At 36.4% G+C, this 19,291-nt stretch overlaps 1 protein-coding gene and 1 non-coding gene across 4 annotated transcripts in view; both read left to right on the top strand.

The window, feature by feature from the left end:
• The window catches only part of Ptp10D (Protein tyrosine phosphatase 10D), a 115,114-nt gene that overhangs the window by 13,061 nt on the left and 82,762 nt on the right, over positions 1–19,291 (top strand). The window lies entirely within an intron of this gene.
• On the top strand, positions 8,500–8,662 carry LOC141461544 (U1 spliceosomal RNA). Its single transcript, XR_012462972.1, has one exon. It is a non-coding gene; the product is annotated as a U1 spliceosomal RNA (small nuclear RNA).

The raw sequence follows: 19,291 nt of genomic DNA, 5'->3' as shown, positions 1-19,291 counted from the left end.
TAGTTTTACAAACATAATTATGTAATTGTTTGTAGCAGAGGTTGAAGGTCTTTTTTTTTTTTTATTTGGTGAAGGTTGAAAGAGTTTCCTGTTTAATTTAATTTATTATTGTTATTTCCTTTTGTTTGGTTTAACTAGAGGAAGTATTTTACGACTATGGACCGGAAATAGATGTTTGGTGGCTCAAAGAAGTTTAAACTTCATTTTAGCTTTCAAGTGATTCTCAATTGGGAAAAGTTTTTTATTAAAAAGATTTTTCCGTAAATTTTTACAAAATAAATAAATAAATAATTTTTCCCTTTACTACGTCACATTGTGTGGGTTAGGTTACTCTGGTGTGTGCGACACGATGTGGCTGGATTCTTGATTGGTGCAAATTGGTCCAGCCAACCAGGATTTCTCTGATTTCCCAAGGTGTTTTCCTGTTCCTTAAATATTTTAGTAAAAACCTCTCTGCTAGAGGCTGCTCTGGGTAGTTCTTGCTCCCACTAAATAGCGGGGAATAATCGGTAGACCTGGTTTTTTTTTTTCGCCTGTTTCTATATTTTTTTTTAAAGTTTGAAAAGTTTTTTTGTATAATAGATTTTCGGTTTTAAGATAGAATTCAAGATTTCGCCTCCTGATGGGAACTAGCTACAGTTTTCCAGTCTGAGCTAGCTGCAATTAGGTTCTTTGCTGCTGAGATTAACGGGCGAGGAATAACTAATTCTAAGGTCATGATTTTCTCGTATAGTGAGGCTGCTCTACGAGCTCTTAGTACCTACCAGGTCAACTCAAGGCTGATTTTGGGACTGTCTGGGAATCCCTGAAGGAAATTAGTGACCAGAATAAGATCTTTCTGGTTTTGGTACCCGGGCGGGCATTCAGGTCATAAGGGAAACGAAGCGGCAGATTTATAGGCCCCAGGAAGGCTCTGCGGGACACTTCGTTGGCCCGGAGCCCCTGTTTTGGGGTTTTGAAGTGTGTGTGTGTGTGTGTGAAGTCTGCGGCGATTAACTTAGAGGTGCAGAGTAGGGCTCAGAAGTGGTGGCTTGCGAAGGAGTTCATTAAAGGCTATTCGCCTTTGGCTGACTGTAGAATTAATCCGTCAAGGCCCGCGTGGGGCTATAAGGATGATTGTAAGCCTATTAACCGGGCCACTGCAGGCCCCCAGAAAACACATGCATCGCATGGGCCTGGCAGATGATAGCCTTTCCAGGTTCTGTCAGGTGTCTGGGCTAAGGATGTTACTTCTCGGGGAGGTGAAAACCAAGGCCTGAGGAGCTTTACCCAAGAGTCGTTCTCCAGCATTAAGTGTATGATCAAAACGGGACAGGTCTGGAGGGTGAGCTTTAGAGTGAGGGGAGCCACCAATAGATCCAAAGGGGTCGCAGTGGCGTAGGCCTTGAGGCCGCTCTAGTCTAATCCATCTGTCTATCCGTACGAAATATCCGTACTGATTTCGCTCCTGATGGTGCCAGAAGACTCTACGATAAGATTAATCGTAAGTAACAGTAAAGTTATTTCTTTTCTTAAAAATGGTTCCTACGGCGCGTGTTTTTGTTCCGTAGAGTTACTGTTCCAAAGCCGTATGAACTCTAACCTAGCGCAGTGTTTGCCGAAGGTCCTTTATTTGAACTATTTCTGAGGGGAAATTCGGTTAAGGGCAATTTTGGGCGTGAACTTCTCTCTAAGGGTCGCTTAAATGAACTGGGCCCTTAAATATTCTTCATTGAAAATGTGAATCAGTTAGCAGGAAAAATTTTTCTGAATGCATTCAGTTTTTCTATAGATTTTTTTGCTTTGTTTTTCTTTCACTTCCATTGCAAAACTAATAAGTAGATGCTCGTTTGTTTACATCGTTATTTAATCTAAATTTGCTTATTTAATCTTTATGACGCTGAATCAGCTGATTTTCATTATTTATAAGGCTGTGGGAGTAAATTAATAATTTCTATTTTTTACGCATTTTTTATTTTTTAATTATTTAATTAACGTAGTTGTTGGCCGTGACGGATGTTTTCTATGTAAATGAGAGAAATAAATTTTCTTTGTAGAATTTAGTTAAAAAATATACAGGGTGTTCATTTTAAAGACGGCTCAAATGCATTTCATGCTTAAACGGTTGATCTGAGCAAAAAATGGTAGAGGAAAAAATTGTTGCCCGTCACCTCTAGTTTCAGAATATGTAACTTGATTTTAGATTCCTGCCCGCATACGCGGCTGACGCGCGACCAAAAGTGAGGGTTCGCAGATGACCCCTATTTTCATATACATAGTTTTAAAGAGTATAAAAAGTTATGAAAGAAACCGGAAACCGCAATTCGATATCTTTAAAATTAAAGGTGCTAGGCCATTTCAAAATCTGATATTTATTAATCATATTTCAATTTTTTAACTTGTTATCAAAGAGAAAGAAGAGCACGCGATAGGTCATTTTTATGTATTTTTTCATCCCCTTTCTACTGCAAACATTGCCAAGGCAGTAAAACTAGTATTTTTCTTATTATCGGGAAATAAGTTGTTTTCCGAGTGATTTTTCTAAGAAAAATCAAATGTTAAGAGCTTTAGATTGTTCTCAAGCATACCCAAAATGGCTAAAAATTAATTTTACATCTGTTACAAACAAGAAGGTTTAATAATTATTTGGTAATTTTGGGAGAGTTGCGTTTAATTACCAAAAAAATTGGAAACCTCCTGCCACATATTTAAGTGATCAATATCTTTCATGTAAAGGATCAAACTTAGTCCTTAATTTATCAAATAATGCACTTTACTCAACTTGTGCAGCATGTACTGTGCCTTCAACGGTGCCTATATTCTGAAACTAGAGGTGACGGGCAACAAATTTTTCCTCTACCATTTTCCGCTCAGATCAACCGTTTAAGAATAAAATGCATTTGAGCCGTCTTAAAATGAACACCCTGTATATCTACATATACGTATCTCGTATCTTTGAAAGAGAGATTTTCATAATTTCACAGCATTCATAGGTTTGATGCATCAAAATGACTTTTACAGTTTACGTATTTCAGCCTAGAGTTATCGCGGACTTATAATTTTTGGAGAATATTTTGTTAAAACGCTCAATGTATTACATAAAACAAAAAAAAAAAATAGAAAAGATATTATTATTCAGTTGGCACTGGCTTTCCCAATTCTTAGTTAACTACATCTGTACAATTCATATATTTGAATAGAATGGCCACAATACGTTAGTTTGTCAGTCGGCATCATGAATAATTGATACCATTACTGACTGGCGCGTTTACAGTACTGATTCCCTCCACCTCAACCTTCTATTAGGAAGGTTTCAGTTTAGTTGGACTGGACTGGCGGGAAGAAATTGCCTCTCTATTTCATCAGCTGTTTTTCCTCACTTATTTATGGTTTCGGTTTAAATCGTTTAGTTTCGCCACTTATCGTAACTTCTAACCGTTAAATTATGTCACAGAAGGCTAAACTGTTATTATCAGTATAAATGTTGGGATAACGAGAAATTGACTGGATTCCTCACAGACTCTATAGTTTGTCTAAATGTTTTTTTTTTAATTTTGGTATTTTTACTAATATTTGATCTTTTTCAAGTTGATTGAATTTAGCACTAGATTGATTGGGTTATATTTTAAATGGAATTACTCAGGTTCTGAATATCTTGTCTATTTTTTTTTTATCTTGGCCGGAAGTAACTGCGATCGCATCAAACGTGAATTTGACTTTTCTCCGGAAGTGGGCGTATAATCTTGGGAAGACCTCGAGGAATTCCACAGGAAGTTATCGATTAAAATTCTTAAACAATTTAAACTAGCAATGACTGTAAGGCAGGTTTCAAGTGAATGAATCTCGTATGTAATGCAAGAATGGCTTTCATTCGCTACGAACGCTCCTAGAGTACGACTCATATAGACTCTCTGGATATTGTGCTGCATTATGGGTCCACTCATTTTCTTCAACTATGTGTTCGTGTGTAGGATGCCACTATTTCCGTTTTATGTAATTGGATTCAGTAGAAGCAGAGAGCTGTTAATTTGGGCAACGTTGTCCGTCTTCTTAGAGTGAATGGTTACAAAGAAGTTTAATAATTTATCCGAGCGTATAGTTTTTAAAGAAATTGGCTTTAAGCTGCTTTGGGAGATCTTAGAACTAAACTTCTTGCATCAACAGATCACAACCGGAAACGTGAACAGGAAGTCCTCCTTAGTGAGGGGAGAATCCTTAAACTCTGCATCCTGTGTTTTTCCCCTTACAAATTCCGCGGAATTAATTAAAAGTTTTAAATTAAAACTGGATTAGTTTTAGTTTCATTACTTGATAACTGATATATTCGCATCCATTTTGAATCCCTCCTCCACCTTAGAACCCACCAATAAGATTTTGGACAAGATTTGCAAACCGGAACACCCATTTTTTTTTTTTTTAGTTTCTCGAAAACCTCTTTTCAGATTTCACATGTTCATGGAGCGCACTGTTTCGAACTGGCTTGTTCACGTCAATCTAAACCCAAGGAATCTCATCCTCGAGCGAATTCAAGTTTTAAAACTTTGACACGATCACTCGAACGAAAAGGTAGGTTAAGGTTTTTCCCAGAGAAAATTAGCCACAGGTAATTCTGCATGGCGGCCACAGACGTTATGCAATTCCACGTCAATTGAATGCATGTCATAACGGTCCTCCGCCTAGTGAGAGGGTGCGCTGGTTTCCGCACTCTTGGAGTACTTCCTTTTTGTGTGTGTTTGTTCTCCCACCACTGGATTCAGTCAGGTTTTAAAGGAAGAGTTTTTCCTTGTGGTTTTTTTCGATCGGAAAAACTGTGTTCAACTATATTTTTCATTTTTCTCTTTTAAAATCGGGATTTTCTTTTACAATAGAATACAACTGGAAGTACACAGTATATTGAAAATCGAGAAAACTTTGTTTCCCTAGTGAATGGGGCTTTTATTCCCTTTATAAAGCCAGGAAATTGTATTAACTGAGGGAAAACTTGGATGTAACTTAAAGACAAAGGATAATCTCCTTGATGTGATACAAAGGAAACTAGGGAACCAATCTCTGTGGTAACTCGTCTGGATACTGGAAAAACCCCCGCTTTTATTGAACAGGAAGGGGGCTGAAGCTTTTCCGCTTGGCGCTTTTCTCTTCTACGTAGTGTTGTTAAGAAAACTGTTTCAACTTTTTGCAATAATGAAGTTTTAAAATTATTCTATAGTTTTTCTAAAAAGCTTCTTAGCTGGTGGGAAATAAAAAAAAATGGGAGGTAAAACGTTTAGTGGAAAAACATAACTTTTCTTTGCAATTTTTTGAAACTTGGAGTTTTTCAAAGATGGGTTTCTTTTATATGTATATACAGGGTGCTCCATTTAAAAAGCACCAATTGCTAATAACTTTTTAGGAAAGCGGAATTCCGAAAAAACCCACGAAGTAAACTATATGTTTTTTATGGTCTAGTTTTCAAATTTTCCACTCCCGATGTTGTATCTTCATTTTTGGGGCAGTTACGGCCAAAAAACTGATCGGGGTTTCATAAGGACCACTGGTTTTGACCATGATTATCAAAAACTACATAAAAAATTGTGAAAAATGTCGTTGACCTCCTTTCGTTATCCCTAACAGTGGAGCGCACTGTTTCGAACTGGCTTGTTCACGTCAATCTAAACCCAAGGAATCTCATCCTCGAGCGAATTCAAGTTTCAAAACTTTGACACGATTAGTTGAGATATTTAAGATCAAAGTTACAATTTTATCTATTCGTGAACGGTTTTCGATATTATTTTCCACCAGAAAGACACGTTTTGGGAGGTCCTCTGACTGCAAAAATTGTTATTTGTGACGCAAAGAGCAATAATAATAATAATTGAAGATTTTAAAGAAAGCAGTATAATGTAATGGTTGTAAGTGAATCAGGATGAATCAAATAAGAGCAACCATCAAATCATGTTAATGTACCCCGTATGCAAGACTTCTTGACCTATGATTATGGTAAGAATATCTTGCCAGCGGTGTTGGTCTAGTGATCAAGAGCGTGGCTTTGTAAGTGGGAGATCCCCAGTTTGAATCCTGCGGATGCAGTCATTCATAATACTTAATTCAGCATAATACTTTTTTTTTTTCAATAAAATGTAGTCATACGGGGATTCGAACTAGGGATCTTCCACTTCCAAGGCTATTGGCGAAATGGTGCGTTTTAAATGGATCACCCTGTATATACTGTAATGAAATCATCACTTCCGGCGGGCTGTTGTTTTCCCCAACTCCTGAGACTGCGCTTTACAGCAGAGCGTAACTGTACCCCTCTTCTAGTGCAGCGTTTAAAGCTGCATAAACAGGAAGTTCGAACCAGAATGGGTGCGGATATAAAGTTTAAAGCTAATCATTAGCGGAGATTCCGAGGAAGTGGTCAAAGCAAAAGTCATGCGAGTGTGTAGACCAGGTTTTGCTTCCCTTTATCAACTTCCTGTAGTACCCGAAATAAACTAGATGAAGGCGAACAGAATTGGGAGTACTCCCTCTCTCTCCAGAGTACAGTTCAAGTGCTTTTGGAGTGCCGCCAAAAAAAAAACTCGGCAAAGGTTTTAATTTAGTTGTAAGCTTCACTCTGGGAGTTGAAAGCTGTGTGAACGTGGTTCCCAATGTCAGTCCAAACTAGCGTCAGTGTGCCCAAAACTCTTCACTCCAGCGAGAAAACCCTGGCGTCAGATCTAACCGTCGGCACCAGCGAGACTGTCTGCAAGCTTGCTTCACAAAGCTCAGACTCAGAGCGAAAGATTTTTTTTTTTGGAGGTAATCGTCCAGGGCGGAGTTGAGGCTGTCGTTAATCAAGTTAATTTATATAGATCACCTGTTTTGATGAAGAAGTGAAAGCAGCTGTATGATAAACGGCCCACTGTATCGTATAAATAAAATCTGAAGGTTTCATGAGGTTACAAAGAAAAAAAAATCAATTTCTACCTCATCTAATTCTTATTCGGAAAACTCGGAATTTTCACTCAATCTTTGGCTGGTTTTCCGAATTTCATTTGGTTCATTCTAAGAATTCCCTCTAGTAAAATGGACATCCGCCTAAAATACAACTCAATGGCCTAAAACACGTCATAATCCCAATTCCCTTTGGCCATTCTTTAGAGCAGCGTTTCCTAACGTTTTTTTTAAACAATTAAAAATTGCGTAAATATTTTTCTCTTCAAGGTTATTAATTAATTTACAGAGTTCTTCTTTAGGGTTATTAAAGTGCCCAAAAATCTTCTAAATTAATTTCTTTTAAGCATTCCAACTACCTGTAAGTACCAATTAAATTTAATGTTGCTTGGATAGAGCTTACTCCATTACAATCCAGTCTCTTTAAGCAGCAGATCTTTACATAGTTATCATTTAAGTTCTGTCACATGATAATTCTATTAAATTTTCTTTATAGGAAGTGTTTTGGAAAATACTCCATGAAAGACAATTTTAATCCTGTTAAATGTGCTATTATATTTTCTCCGTATTTCTTGAGACAGACTAACCTTATTACTCTGTACATATTAACAACTTTACTGTATAATATTATTAATTAAAATAATTTTTATGAATTATAGGGGAAAAAAACGTTTCTATGATATTATTTTCTAATGTCCGCCATTATTGTTTATTTTTCGCGTACCACCAACCAGCAACTCGCGTACCACAGGTTGGGAAACGCTGCTCTATATACAGAGTTAGTCCACTTAGTTTCTTGTCCGGTTCTTGAGATCAATTTTTCTTTGAAATGTTTTTCTACAATAGGAATATTCGATTAAGAAGGCACTTGTGGGAAATTGGGGTTGAAGGCTTTCCCTTTAAGAAGGGCCTGGTTTCAGTATAATTTATGGTCGTGTCATTAATAAATATTACGGAAGTAATTAGAGAATTACGTAAGAGAACGATCTTATTTAAGCTTTATACATATTACCTTACCATACACCTGTAATTTTCAATTATAATTTTTTTTCTTACAAATAACACATTTTCAGTAGGAGAGAGGGGCTCGGTTCCCCTTACCTCTGAATTTATATTTCATAGTAATGAACGTTTTTACAACTATATAGTGTTATTACAGTTTGTGTTAAAACCTTGAAAAATTAATGTACGAGAATGTCATATAATTGATCTGGTAATATTTTTAAATTTGTAAAACTACTAACAATGTGCACTAAATACTCATTGTTTAATAATAAAAGATATTCTAGACGAAATTGATGATGCAGATGTTTGGAAATATAAAGCAAGGCAAGTTCATGTCATAGCGGTGCGACTGCAGCGCTCTCAAGTAGCAATGGCAAAAGTTAGTACGCCTACATAAAACAGTTTATTTATTTACTTTAATAAACATTTTTCGCTCAACCATCATGTTTATACTGTTACTAAAGTAATGATTTTCATCAAGAATCCATGATTATAAACCTAGTTGCCCTCCATTGATTATAAAATACTTAAGGTAGTGTGTTGATTGTCGTTATAGCAGACTTAGTGTTGGACTACAACACTCAGCGCTGGCAACAGCAAAGCATACTTACCTGGCGTCGAGGTTACCATGATCATTAAGGTGGTTCCTCCAGGATGAGGCTTTACCATTGCACTAGGGTAAGGTTGACTCCTGCGAATGTCCCAAATGTGGATATCTCGGGCGCATAATTTTTGGTAGTGAGGACTGCGTTCGCGCTGTCCTCATTTATATTAACTGAAAGTACTTACGTTACCATATTTCGGCTTCGCAGGAAATGATACAACAGTTTATTCGTAAGACATCCGAACGAAATTAAGTCCTATATATGTACGTACGTATTCGGTCTGTAATGATATGAAATTGGGGAAAGTCATTTTTTCTTTATATCTAGAGCGGACTTATTTTTTGCCAGTAGCTAACGTCGTTATAGTCTGATGTATGATCGATTATTGATTAATTCGTCAACACTGTGTGGTCGATATCAACTACGAGGAAATCGCAGTTGACCAAAAAAAACAGAAGAATAAGTAAAACTTTTGATTGAATAATTTTGAATATTACTACATTCGACCATTTTTTAGGGAATACTAAAGGAATACTTCCGGTAAAAACAGGAAATACAAAAATTGGACATGATTGCCAATACTTGTCTTGCCTAGTGAGGAGTGTAAACAACTCGCACGACTTCCCATTACAATTTTCAGAAATCGTAACTTGTGCTGAATGTATTTAATTTCCGTAATCCCACCCACTCGACAATCCTGAATCCTGAACGTATAGATCGGCGTGAATCCTCATCTTTCCTACCCGTTCAGATGGGAGGGGGGGAAGGAGGAATTTAGATTTAGCCTTTAACTTGGCCATTTTACTTGAAGCGAACAATGTTAAATGTGGATTTAACAAAGTTTCGAAAATTATGAGAGTTTTAGGGAAAAAAATTGCAAACAGGAAGTGATGCCATTTATGCGCACTAGATTTATTTCCTTTTGCTGCATAATAAAGACAGGAAGTTGATGTTATATTAGGGCAAGTAATCTTATCAGAGAAAAAGACGCTTCTTTATTCAGGCTCTCTGAATTATATTTTGTAAAAAACAAATATTTTGTAATTACTTTTTTTTGTCTCTTTCTCTTACTGTAGTAAGAGCGCTGATTTTTCTAGAATTGCCACCAGAAGTATCTGTTTTTTTCAGGGTCCCCTGAGTACGAAAAAGTGATTTCTCACCCCAACTGTGGTCTCCCCTCAGTATGTATGTGTGTTGTCCAGAAACGGAAAAAGTTGTAGAAATATTTCAGTTATACGTCAACAGATGACGCCATACAAAAAAAAAAAATTTGGCCTAAATTGACCTCAACCGGAAGTATGACTTCACGTAGGACACTTCGGGGCGGAAGTGACAGGGTGATTAGGCTTTACTCCAATACTGGTTTGCCATTTTCAAGATCTGAATAGAAATCAAATGTGATTTTGCAATTCTAAATTTAGGGGAAGGGAAATTGGCACACCGGAAGTGCCTCTTTAGCGAATAATTTCGTATTTTCAGATTTTTCTCGCTGAAACAGCTGCTGAGATTTTATTTCAACTTTATTTAATGATTACAAACATAAATAAATGTACAAAATTTTACAATTTTTTTTTTCTCTCTCGTAAAAGTTGAAAATTGTGAGTTAGTGCCTTGCAAAATTTTAGTAAGAGAAGTAATGGGCGTGTTTACAGCTGATATTTTGCTATTTGGATTATTATAGCCTTTTGAATACTTTACTATTATTTTTCATTTTCATTTTTAATTTTTATTACAATTTAATTGCCTCAAAAGTATTTTTTTAGTACTATTGCTAAATTTTTATTATTTGCAGCAACATTTCTTTTTTTATTATTCTCTTAATTGCGTTATTTTTTAAAATTCATTTCTTGAATCAATTAATAATTGTATTATTTTCTTTTCTTTCAGGTGAATAATTTATTTACTTCGTATTTTGAGGGGGACGGGTCGAATTCATTGTCTTCTGGTAATTCAGGTAAAATTTTATTTATTATTATTAATGTAATAAAATTAATGTTGAAATTCACTGACAACCAAGTCTAAAGTATTTTGCTGGCGACATATGCCATTTTCTAGAACATTTTTTGGAGACAGGTGTTGGTCTAGTGGTCAAGAGAACGGCTTGGTGTGAAGAAGATCCCCAGTTCGAATCCCGCGCATGATTATTTTTTTAATTGTTAGAACAAATTGTTCATAGTTATGTATGAGCTTTCTGCTGCTCTCCTGTCCACGACACTTAATTCGTGACCGTAAATTATTCAATTAAGGATTCAAAAAATTGGTGAGGAATTGGTCCAAATAAGAAACAACAACTCGTCCTTTTTGCCAACGTTTCTTCGACAAATATTTGATATTGTCTTCTTCAGGGCGTGGCTATGTGAGCTGGTTGAGTTACAAAAAAAAAGAAGTGTTTTCTGTAACTCGAACCACAACCCAAATAGCCACGCCTTGAAGAAGACAATATATTTGACGAAACGTTGGCAAATAGGACGAGTTGTTGTTTCTTATTTGGACCGATTCCTCGCCAATTTTTGAATCCTTAATTGAATAATTTATCACGAAACCTATATTTCTATAATCGTAATCCTTTCCTGTTACCAGAGGTAGTCAAAGAGAAAGTAATGATCAAGGACGGAAGCAAACAGGAAATCTTCCCTCCAAAAAAAAAATTTCTTTCCCAGAACTATGACGAATAAATGACGTATTTCGCCCCTCAAAAAAATTGTTACCGTTAATCCTAACCAAATGACTAACGGAAGTTGTGATCATCAGTGTCAAGGTGGCTGTTGTGTATTTGATGGCCATCTAGTTGGCACTGTTATTGCGACTCCACCGGATTGACGTCATCTATCATAATAAGCTGATGTGAATAATTAAAACAGCTGATATGGTTTTTCTAATAAGCACTTTGCGGCCATTTTTACTTACTAGGCTTCCTTCTGTTTGGTCTGCTTCTTCTAAATTATGTGTGCAAAGATTTCTGCATTGCTTGGTTAGCTATTGATTACGACTGGACCAACTTAATCAAAAACCCTTTGCTTTATTAACTAGGTATTTTCGTTTTTCCCCATGTTGTTCATTTCTATGCTAATCACTGGTAGTTTTATTAACATCGTGATTCAAACAGATTGATTTCCTTTGACCGGAACAAGGTTTATCTCTAACATTCCAACTTCCTTTAGGATATCGTTGGACTGGAATTTATTTATTTTATTTTTCTTAAAAATATTTTCGTAAGAGCGGTATCGCAATCGTCCAGACGTTTGGTATTGCTCGTTTCTAAGATGTCCGGAGTGAGAAAATTTGTAGTGACCACTCACTCGACTTACCGCGATCTAGAAGCTTTCTTCTACGCTTACCCAAACTCGAAATTTTTGGGATACATTTTAACTACAGTCGAGCCTCCCAATAAAGGGACACTCTCACTAGCGGCCACCTCCATTTACGGGCCAGTTTTTGGATTTCCCTACTACTACACTTTCTATATAAAAGAACTTCCACCGTCTAACTCCTCACTCTACATAGCGACCGCGGACATTGATTTTTGGGGAACGGATTAAATGTTTCACCTCCCACCAACGACCACCTTATTATCATAAAAGTTCGTTTGTCGCGGTGATAAAAATAATTATCCCCTCTCAAGTTTTTTTTTTTTTTTTCTGGTTTTTCCTAAAGTTTCCCTATATAAGCTCCATACATCTTGTACCATTTTAATAATTTTAATCAATATTACTTTGGTCGAAGAATATTATTTTTTCTGCAACCATGTAGGAATGTTCTCAATACTCAATTAAAATCAGCTGTGTAATGCCCAGCTTTACCTCACTAGTGGGGAAAAATTCCCATTAGTGTCACTTTCCTCACTGGTGAGTGGAAAAACTTTATTGTGCTTCCTTGATATAAGAAGTTTTGTTATTAAATATTTTCTGTAAAACTTTAATAAGCTTATTTAACGTAACTAAATAATTAAAAAACGAATATTAAAAAAATAGAATAAAAATTGAAAGGAATATAGAAATAAAAATAATATTTTAATAAATAATTAGATATTTTTAATTATAACAGTTAAAAAGGTTATAGTGTTACCTTATAGAAATTTAAAATGGATTCTAGTGATTCCTGTTTAGTTTTTTTTTTTAAGTTAATAACCCTAATGGTTGCAGAAAAAATATAATATTTAACTCGAATGTAAAGTATTTTCCTCACACTCGGCAATTTGCACTTGCAACTCGCCTCGCTTCGCTCGCTCGTGCGTGCAAACTCTGCCTCGTGTGAGGAAAAGTTCTACTTTCCGCACTTGTTAAATAAATAACTATTTTCCTATTTGTCTCTCAAAACGAAAGTGGTTAACTCTAGAAGAGAAAAAACCAAATCGAGCCATCGTCAACTTGCCGAAAGATTTGTTCCATTTTCCTAATAACAGATGATAGTATGATGATAATTTTACCATAAATTGTTATTGTTATGGATAAATGTGATGATTATTATAAAAATTATTAATTAAGTCAATAATATGTAGTTTTTTGATAAATTTTATTGGATAATTAAGAAAAACTTGATGCATATCATACAGCTGCAATAATTATGCAATTATGTACGTTTTTAAATCTATTAATAATAAACAATTTTTAAATAGATGTTTGGAAAAAAAAAACCCATATTTTTTCATTATGAAAATTGCCTACCTCCTTCTAACGGCCACCTCCAAACATCAGCCACTTTGCTTTCCCCCGCCAGTGTCCGTTATTGAGAGGTTCGACCTGTACTAGTATTTGTACATGCTGTCATCATCAGAATGAATGAAGATCCTCTGTGTGCACCGAAATGCCATCTGGTGACGATGCCGGAAATCAGAGCCCGCAGCAGGAAGCCATCTAGTTCCTTCCACTACTAGTTCCCACCAGGTCGCCGATGCCTTTTTTTTTACTTCCGGCATCCCTCTTTTAGGGAAATAAATGTGTGCTGCAAACCTTAAAATTCACTTCCGCCACATTACCAGACTCAATTAGGGTGACTGATTGACTTTCTGTCTTTTTTTTTTTGTGACATTTCTCTTTCGTTTTCAGTAATAAGTTAGTCCTGTTTATGGACCGGTGACTTAATACATGGCGATACGTCTCCTCTGTAAATGGATTTCAGCCCATTTACAGCATCCGGTGGTTTTTATTTGTTAGATATATGTTATTATACTTCAATTAATCGCCGCAAAAAAAAAAATCGAGTCAATCTATAACCTGTTCTCCCTTCACATGTTTAATTTTTCTGCCAACGGATCAAATTATCGATTTTGAAACTATTTATTTATTTATTTTATTCAAAGAAATCGATTTGAATGAGTGTGAATGTATACACGGCGTAGTTCAAAACACACTGTATTGGAAACATCGTGGATTGCTCATATACTTTGTAATATTCTTGAGGATACAATCGATCCGGCTGTGGGGTTACCAGTAACCGAAAACCAATCTAGGGGTAACCACTCGCACGACTTTGTCTTAGTGATCGAAAGTTTTACTCACAAAGTTTCTTCAAACACTGAACGGTTGATTTAAAGATTGATTCACTTCATTTAAGACGGAATCTGGGTCACTTCCTCACCAAGGAGTATCTATATAATCACGTTTTCTGAAACACAATTGAAATAAACTGTTTGCGAGATGGTTTCAAAAAAAATGAAAAGAAAACAAATATTCGCTTAAGTAGTACTTCCGGTGGAAAGCCAGTCAAATAAATATTAAAATGACACACTCTAGAGGGAACCCTAACTATCCTTTCTCCCGGAAGTGGTCTCGATTTTTTTCTTTTCTAGAAAAATGTTGGAAAGGAAAGTTAAAAATGCAAATATAAACAACTAGCGGAAACCACGTTTAAAGGAAACAGCAGGGACTGCCTTTGAGTAAACTGGAAACTGGAAACTTGGGACAGCAAAGGGACTACTTCCGGTTCATCCTGCATTAACACTTCAGCTAATTATCAAATTGGAACTTTCTGCAACTTCTAATTTTTTTTTAATTATTGTGGACAGACAGTTGCAAATACCACTTTTTCGATCTCAAAGCGGTCATTTCCGCTGAGAATGTCTTCTCGATCACAAAGAGAGAGGGAGGGAAGTAAAAAAAAACATCACTTGAGCGGAAGTACAATTCTACTGGACGTTCGGGATGTTCGGGACGTTCAGGATGTTCGGGATGTTCGGGACGTTCGGGATGTTCGGGGTTTAGTTTGAGATTTGGTTTTACCACATTTGGCCGAGATAATGGACGAGCGGTTTGGGAGCACCGGACCACAAAATCTAAGATGTTATTATTTGTGGTGGTTTCTATATTTCCGGCCTTGGCCTTGGTTTGTTATTTAACTTGACAATGAGAGGAAATAGTAAAGATTCGTTTGTTGATCTTCTAAATACTAATTCTGTACTATTCTGACAAAAGGGGGGATTCAATCAGGATTGGCAACGCAGAATCTCGAAGAGGTGCTGGACCCGGCTAAGCCTAACAGCTGATTCGAGACCAATACAGGAAAGAGAGTCATGTAAGTTGCCCAACCAATTCAGCTCATTTCCTGAAGAACCACTGTAGAAGATTCTTCCTCCAATCTCCAGGAACATTCCTGCAGTAATTTCGAGGTCACTTAATGTTAGCGCAGCCTTTTTGCTGAGGAAATCCCTGAAAAAGCTCGAGCTCCTAAAGCGCACAGCTAAAATCCAACTAAGAATGTTTATAAAACCTCAGACTGAGAGATAATTATCCGTTTACCAAATGCTCTCCTGGTCTCAAAATAGATCGCAGCTTCTCTACAGATCTACAAACCATTTTCGAAACCATCCCCCCGTAACACCAAAAGTACAATAAAGTGACGCATAGACAGCATTGTAGGCGATTTGTAAGTGGGAACATTGATGTTGAGCATTAAAGGCATACGAGGTGTGTTCAAAAAGTAACGGGAATTTTTAAATTTCGCGGGTTTGGAGAGTCTGATTGTAAATTTTTTTTTTTATTATGTTGGTACACATGCCCCTGAAGTACGATAAAATTTTCAGTAATATTCATTGTTTACTTCTTAAGTGGCAGCCGTTAAGGTTAGACGTGTTTTTCGAGCTTGGCGATTTTTGTTTGTTAAAAAAAATGGATCAAAGAATTTGTATTAAATTTTGCGTAAAAAATGAAATAGTGTGTGAAATGTTAATAAAGGCATATGGTGAGTCTGCTATGAGTAAAACAAGGATTTACGAGTGGTATAAGCGTTTCCAAGATGGCCGCGAAAACGTTGAAGATGACGAACGACCTGGACGTCCAAGCACATCAACAACCGATGAAAACGTGAAAAAAGTGAAAGAAATGGTTATGAACGATCGCCGAATCACAATCAGAGAAGTAGCTGATGATGTTGCCATATCAATTGGCTCATGCCATGAAATTTTTTCGGATGTTTTGGGTATGAAACGTGTGGCAGCAAAATTTGTTCCAAAATTGTTGAATTTCGAACAAAAACAGCGGAGAATGGAAGTTGCTCAAGAGTCACTCAATGAAGTCGACAACGATGCGGATCTACTGAAACGTGTTATAACAGGTGACGAAACATGGGTTTACGGATATGATGTCGAAACTAAGGCTCAATCGTCCCAGTGGAGGCATTCTGGATCGCCAAGACCGAAAAAGGCTCGACAAGTGCGGTCGAATGTGAAGGTTATGCTCACTGTGTTCTTCGATTTTAATGGCATAGTGCATCATGAATTCTTGCCACAAGGTCAAACAATCAATAAGGAGTACTACCTACAAGTTCAACGCCGTTTGCGTGAAACAATCCGAAAAAAACGCCCGGATTTGTGGCAAAACAATTCATGGATTTTGCACCACGATAATGCACCTGCTCACACTTCATTGCTTGTTCGTGAATTTTTGGCCAAAAACAAAACTTTAACGATGCCCCAGCCTCCATATTCGCCAGACATGGCTCCATGTGACTTTTTTCTATTTCCAAACATAAAGAGAACATTAAAAGGCCGTCGTTTTACAAGCATAGATGACATTAAAAGCGAATCGCTGAAAGAGCTGAAAGCTATCACAAAGATCGAGTTTCAGAAGTGTTTCGAGGATTGGAAAAAGCGCTGGCACAAGTGTATTGTATGCGAAGGGGACTACTTTGAAGGCGACAATATTAATGTAGATGAATAAATAAATATTTTTTTCAAAAAACGAAAATTCCCGTTACTTTTTGAACACACCTCGTATGTTTGCTAATATCCTATTTTACATCAATTCCAAGCTGATATATTCACGCACTAACGATATGTGTTCAAATAATCATCATAAATGATGAATATCAGGGCCTACTGAGTAAAATAGCCAAATTACAGTACAGATAAATTGTTAAAATAGCCACCAAATTAAAAGAACCCTATTGTCTGTAACTAAAATTTTTGTTTAAAATGCGACTAGAATATTACAAAGCCAAATGGCTTGAGATTATTTACTGCGAAACTCCTTTAACGATTCCCTCCCCTCTTTGTCTTTAATTAAAGAAAAGTAGATAATTAAAAAAGTAAAGATTACTCACAAAATATAGATCACACGGTTGGTGGCCCCCTCCGTACACATTTATTCTGATTTATTTCTGGCAAGTTGGCCAACATATTTCTATGTTTCTAAGAAACGATTGGCAACACTTCCTGGTTTTCATTTCGATATAGAACTTAATATCATCATTTCTATAAACGATCCTTATCAAAGTGATAATATTTTTATTTTTTTTGATCAGTAAATCCATTTAGGATTTTAGATTTTCTTAATTGCTTGGAAGAAAACCAACAGTTACATTGTAACAGAAAATCTGATATTTAGAAAGATATTTGGGTTTGAATTTTCGGGTAGTTTAAAATGTGGAAATTTTCAACACTCAATATCTTGAGAACTAATGCTATAAAAAGGTTGTAATTTGAGTATTAAAAGAAGATTTCTAAATATTTTTGTGAAGAAAAAACTTAGCAGTTATCAAATATAGTGCAAACAGCGAGTCTAAAACATTGACTACGTGATGTTGGAACTAAAGGTATCTAACCGAGACAAGTTAACCTCTAAAATATCTACTTTTTTGTACTAGGTGTGTTTCTTTCTTTTATTATTTTTTCTTTTATATTTTTTTATTCCGTTGAATAAATTCGTGACCATTTTCTGAGTGATAAAATAATTTAGATTGGGGGCTTTAAAAAAATGGTAAAAAGCAGCGAGTGGTGTTGGCCAACCGGCTTTGTTTTATTTTCGAAATCTTTCTGTCTTCGGTTGCAGTAGAACTAATATGGAGCGTGATAAATTGAAATCTTTTTATCTCTCGTCAATTATGGTCTCGTTCATTCACTTTCTCTTACAGAATGGGTAAGATAATTTCACTTGAGAGTGGTCTTGCAAGCCCAGGGATTACTACGCTAAACTATGCCCTGGTTTTTTTGGTTCTCCCTAAAGAGGATCAGAATTCCTCTCACGTAACTCACTTTTGTATTTCACATCAGCGGCACTGAGAAGGGTACACATCAGCTCCTCTAACAGAGACTGTCTTCTAGACTAGTTCCGTGACCTTCACCTAAGCGCATATTTGTGCCATAGGTGAACTTGTCATGGTGAGAGAGGTACATGGGCAAAGAGATGAAGCCGGAAATGTTGTAGCAAAGCTGCTGAAAGTTTGCGGAACCTGCTGAGAGGGGTGTTAACCTTTGGATTATGGGTGCTGGACTAGGTCTCAAGAGTGGTGGCTTGCCACCACGGAGCAGAGACAGGCGAAGGAGTTCCATCACGGGCTATTCGCCAAGTCTGACCGCAGAATTAATCCGTCAAGTCCTGCATGGGTCTATAAGGATAATTGTAGGCTTATTAACTGGGCCTAACTGCAGGCTGCAGAAAACATGGGCCTGGCGGATGATAGCCTTTGTAGGTTCTGCCAGGAGGAGGAAAAGGGCACTGCACGTCTGGATAAGGATGTTACTTCTCGAGGAGAAAAAAACCAAGGCCTGTGAGCTTAGATTAGACCAACGAAGACCTAATTGTTTACCTAAAGTAGGTTCGCTGAATCTAATTATTTATTTGCATATATTACAATCCGCAAGCCGCTGGACACTTTAAATATAAATCTATGTCATTAAATAGTAACCATAGAATCTAGAACCATACAATAACTGTTAAAACGCCTACTGAACAATTCCAGCCGAGTTACGTCATACTCCAGCCGCGTCATACGTTGCTTCATATAGTTTTAAGAGTTAACCTTTATAGTAAAATAAATAAAAAGCTATTCTATTAAATTAACATAATATAAATTATTAAACTTAATAAAAAAACATTAATGACGTAATAGGCCTAATATCCTAAAAAAAGATGACATCATTCTGTGTTAGTTTTATATGTATGTATAAGGAATTTTTGTAACGCGATTTTTTGAGAACACCCAAAGGTGTTGGTGGCTGGGAGCCACTCGGAACCCAATACGGATGATTTCCCAGCATATGGAGGATATCCTCGCGATTGGGGGATATGTGTGAATTTGTAGCTGTCTACGATTTATCGATTTTGATATACTCACACAGAGAATATTTTCTGAATTCTCCTTTTCTTGGACTCAGGGGACCTCAAGGCAGGTTTTCCCGGTGGAAACTCCTATGGAAAATTTGAATATAATGTCTTAATTATTTAAGAGAAAATAAAATCTAGATATACTCGTACATATTTAATTTTCTAATTATAAAATTGTGGACAAAGGGTTATACTAACCAACGTTGCTTATATGTATCGTTGATTTCGCATTCAAGCATAATTCCAAACCTG

The sequence above is a fragment of the Rhodnius prolixus genome, unplaced genomic scaffold, assembly GCF_049639745.1.
Source record: "Rhodnius prolixus isolate KJV_2025 unplaced genomic scaffold, Rpr scaffold_6, whole genome shotgun sequence".
NCBI classification, from domain to species: domain Eukaryota; kingdom Metazoa; phylum Arthropoda; class Insecta; order Hemiptera; family Reduviidae; genus Rhodnius; species Rhodnius prolixus.
Note: the sequence above shows the minus strand (reverse complement) of the source record. Positions and strands in the feature narration are given on the sequence as shown.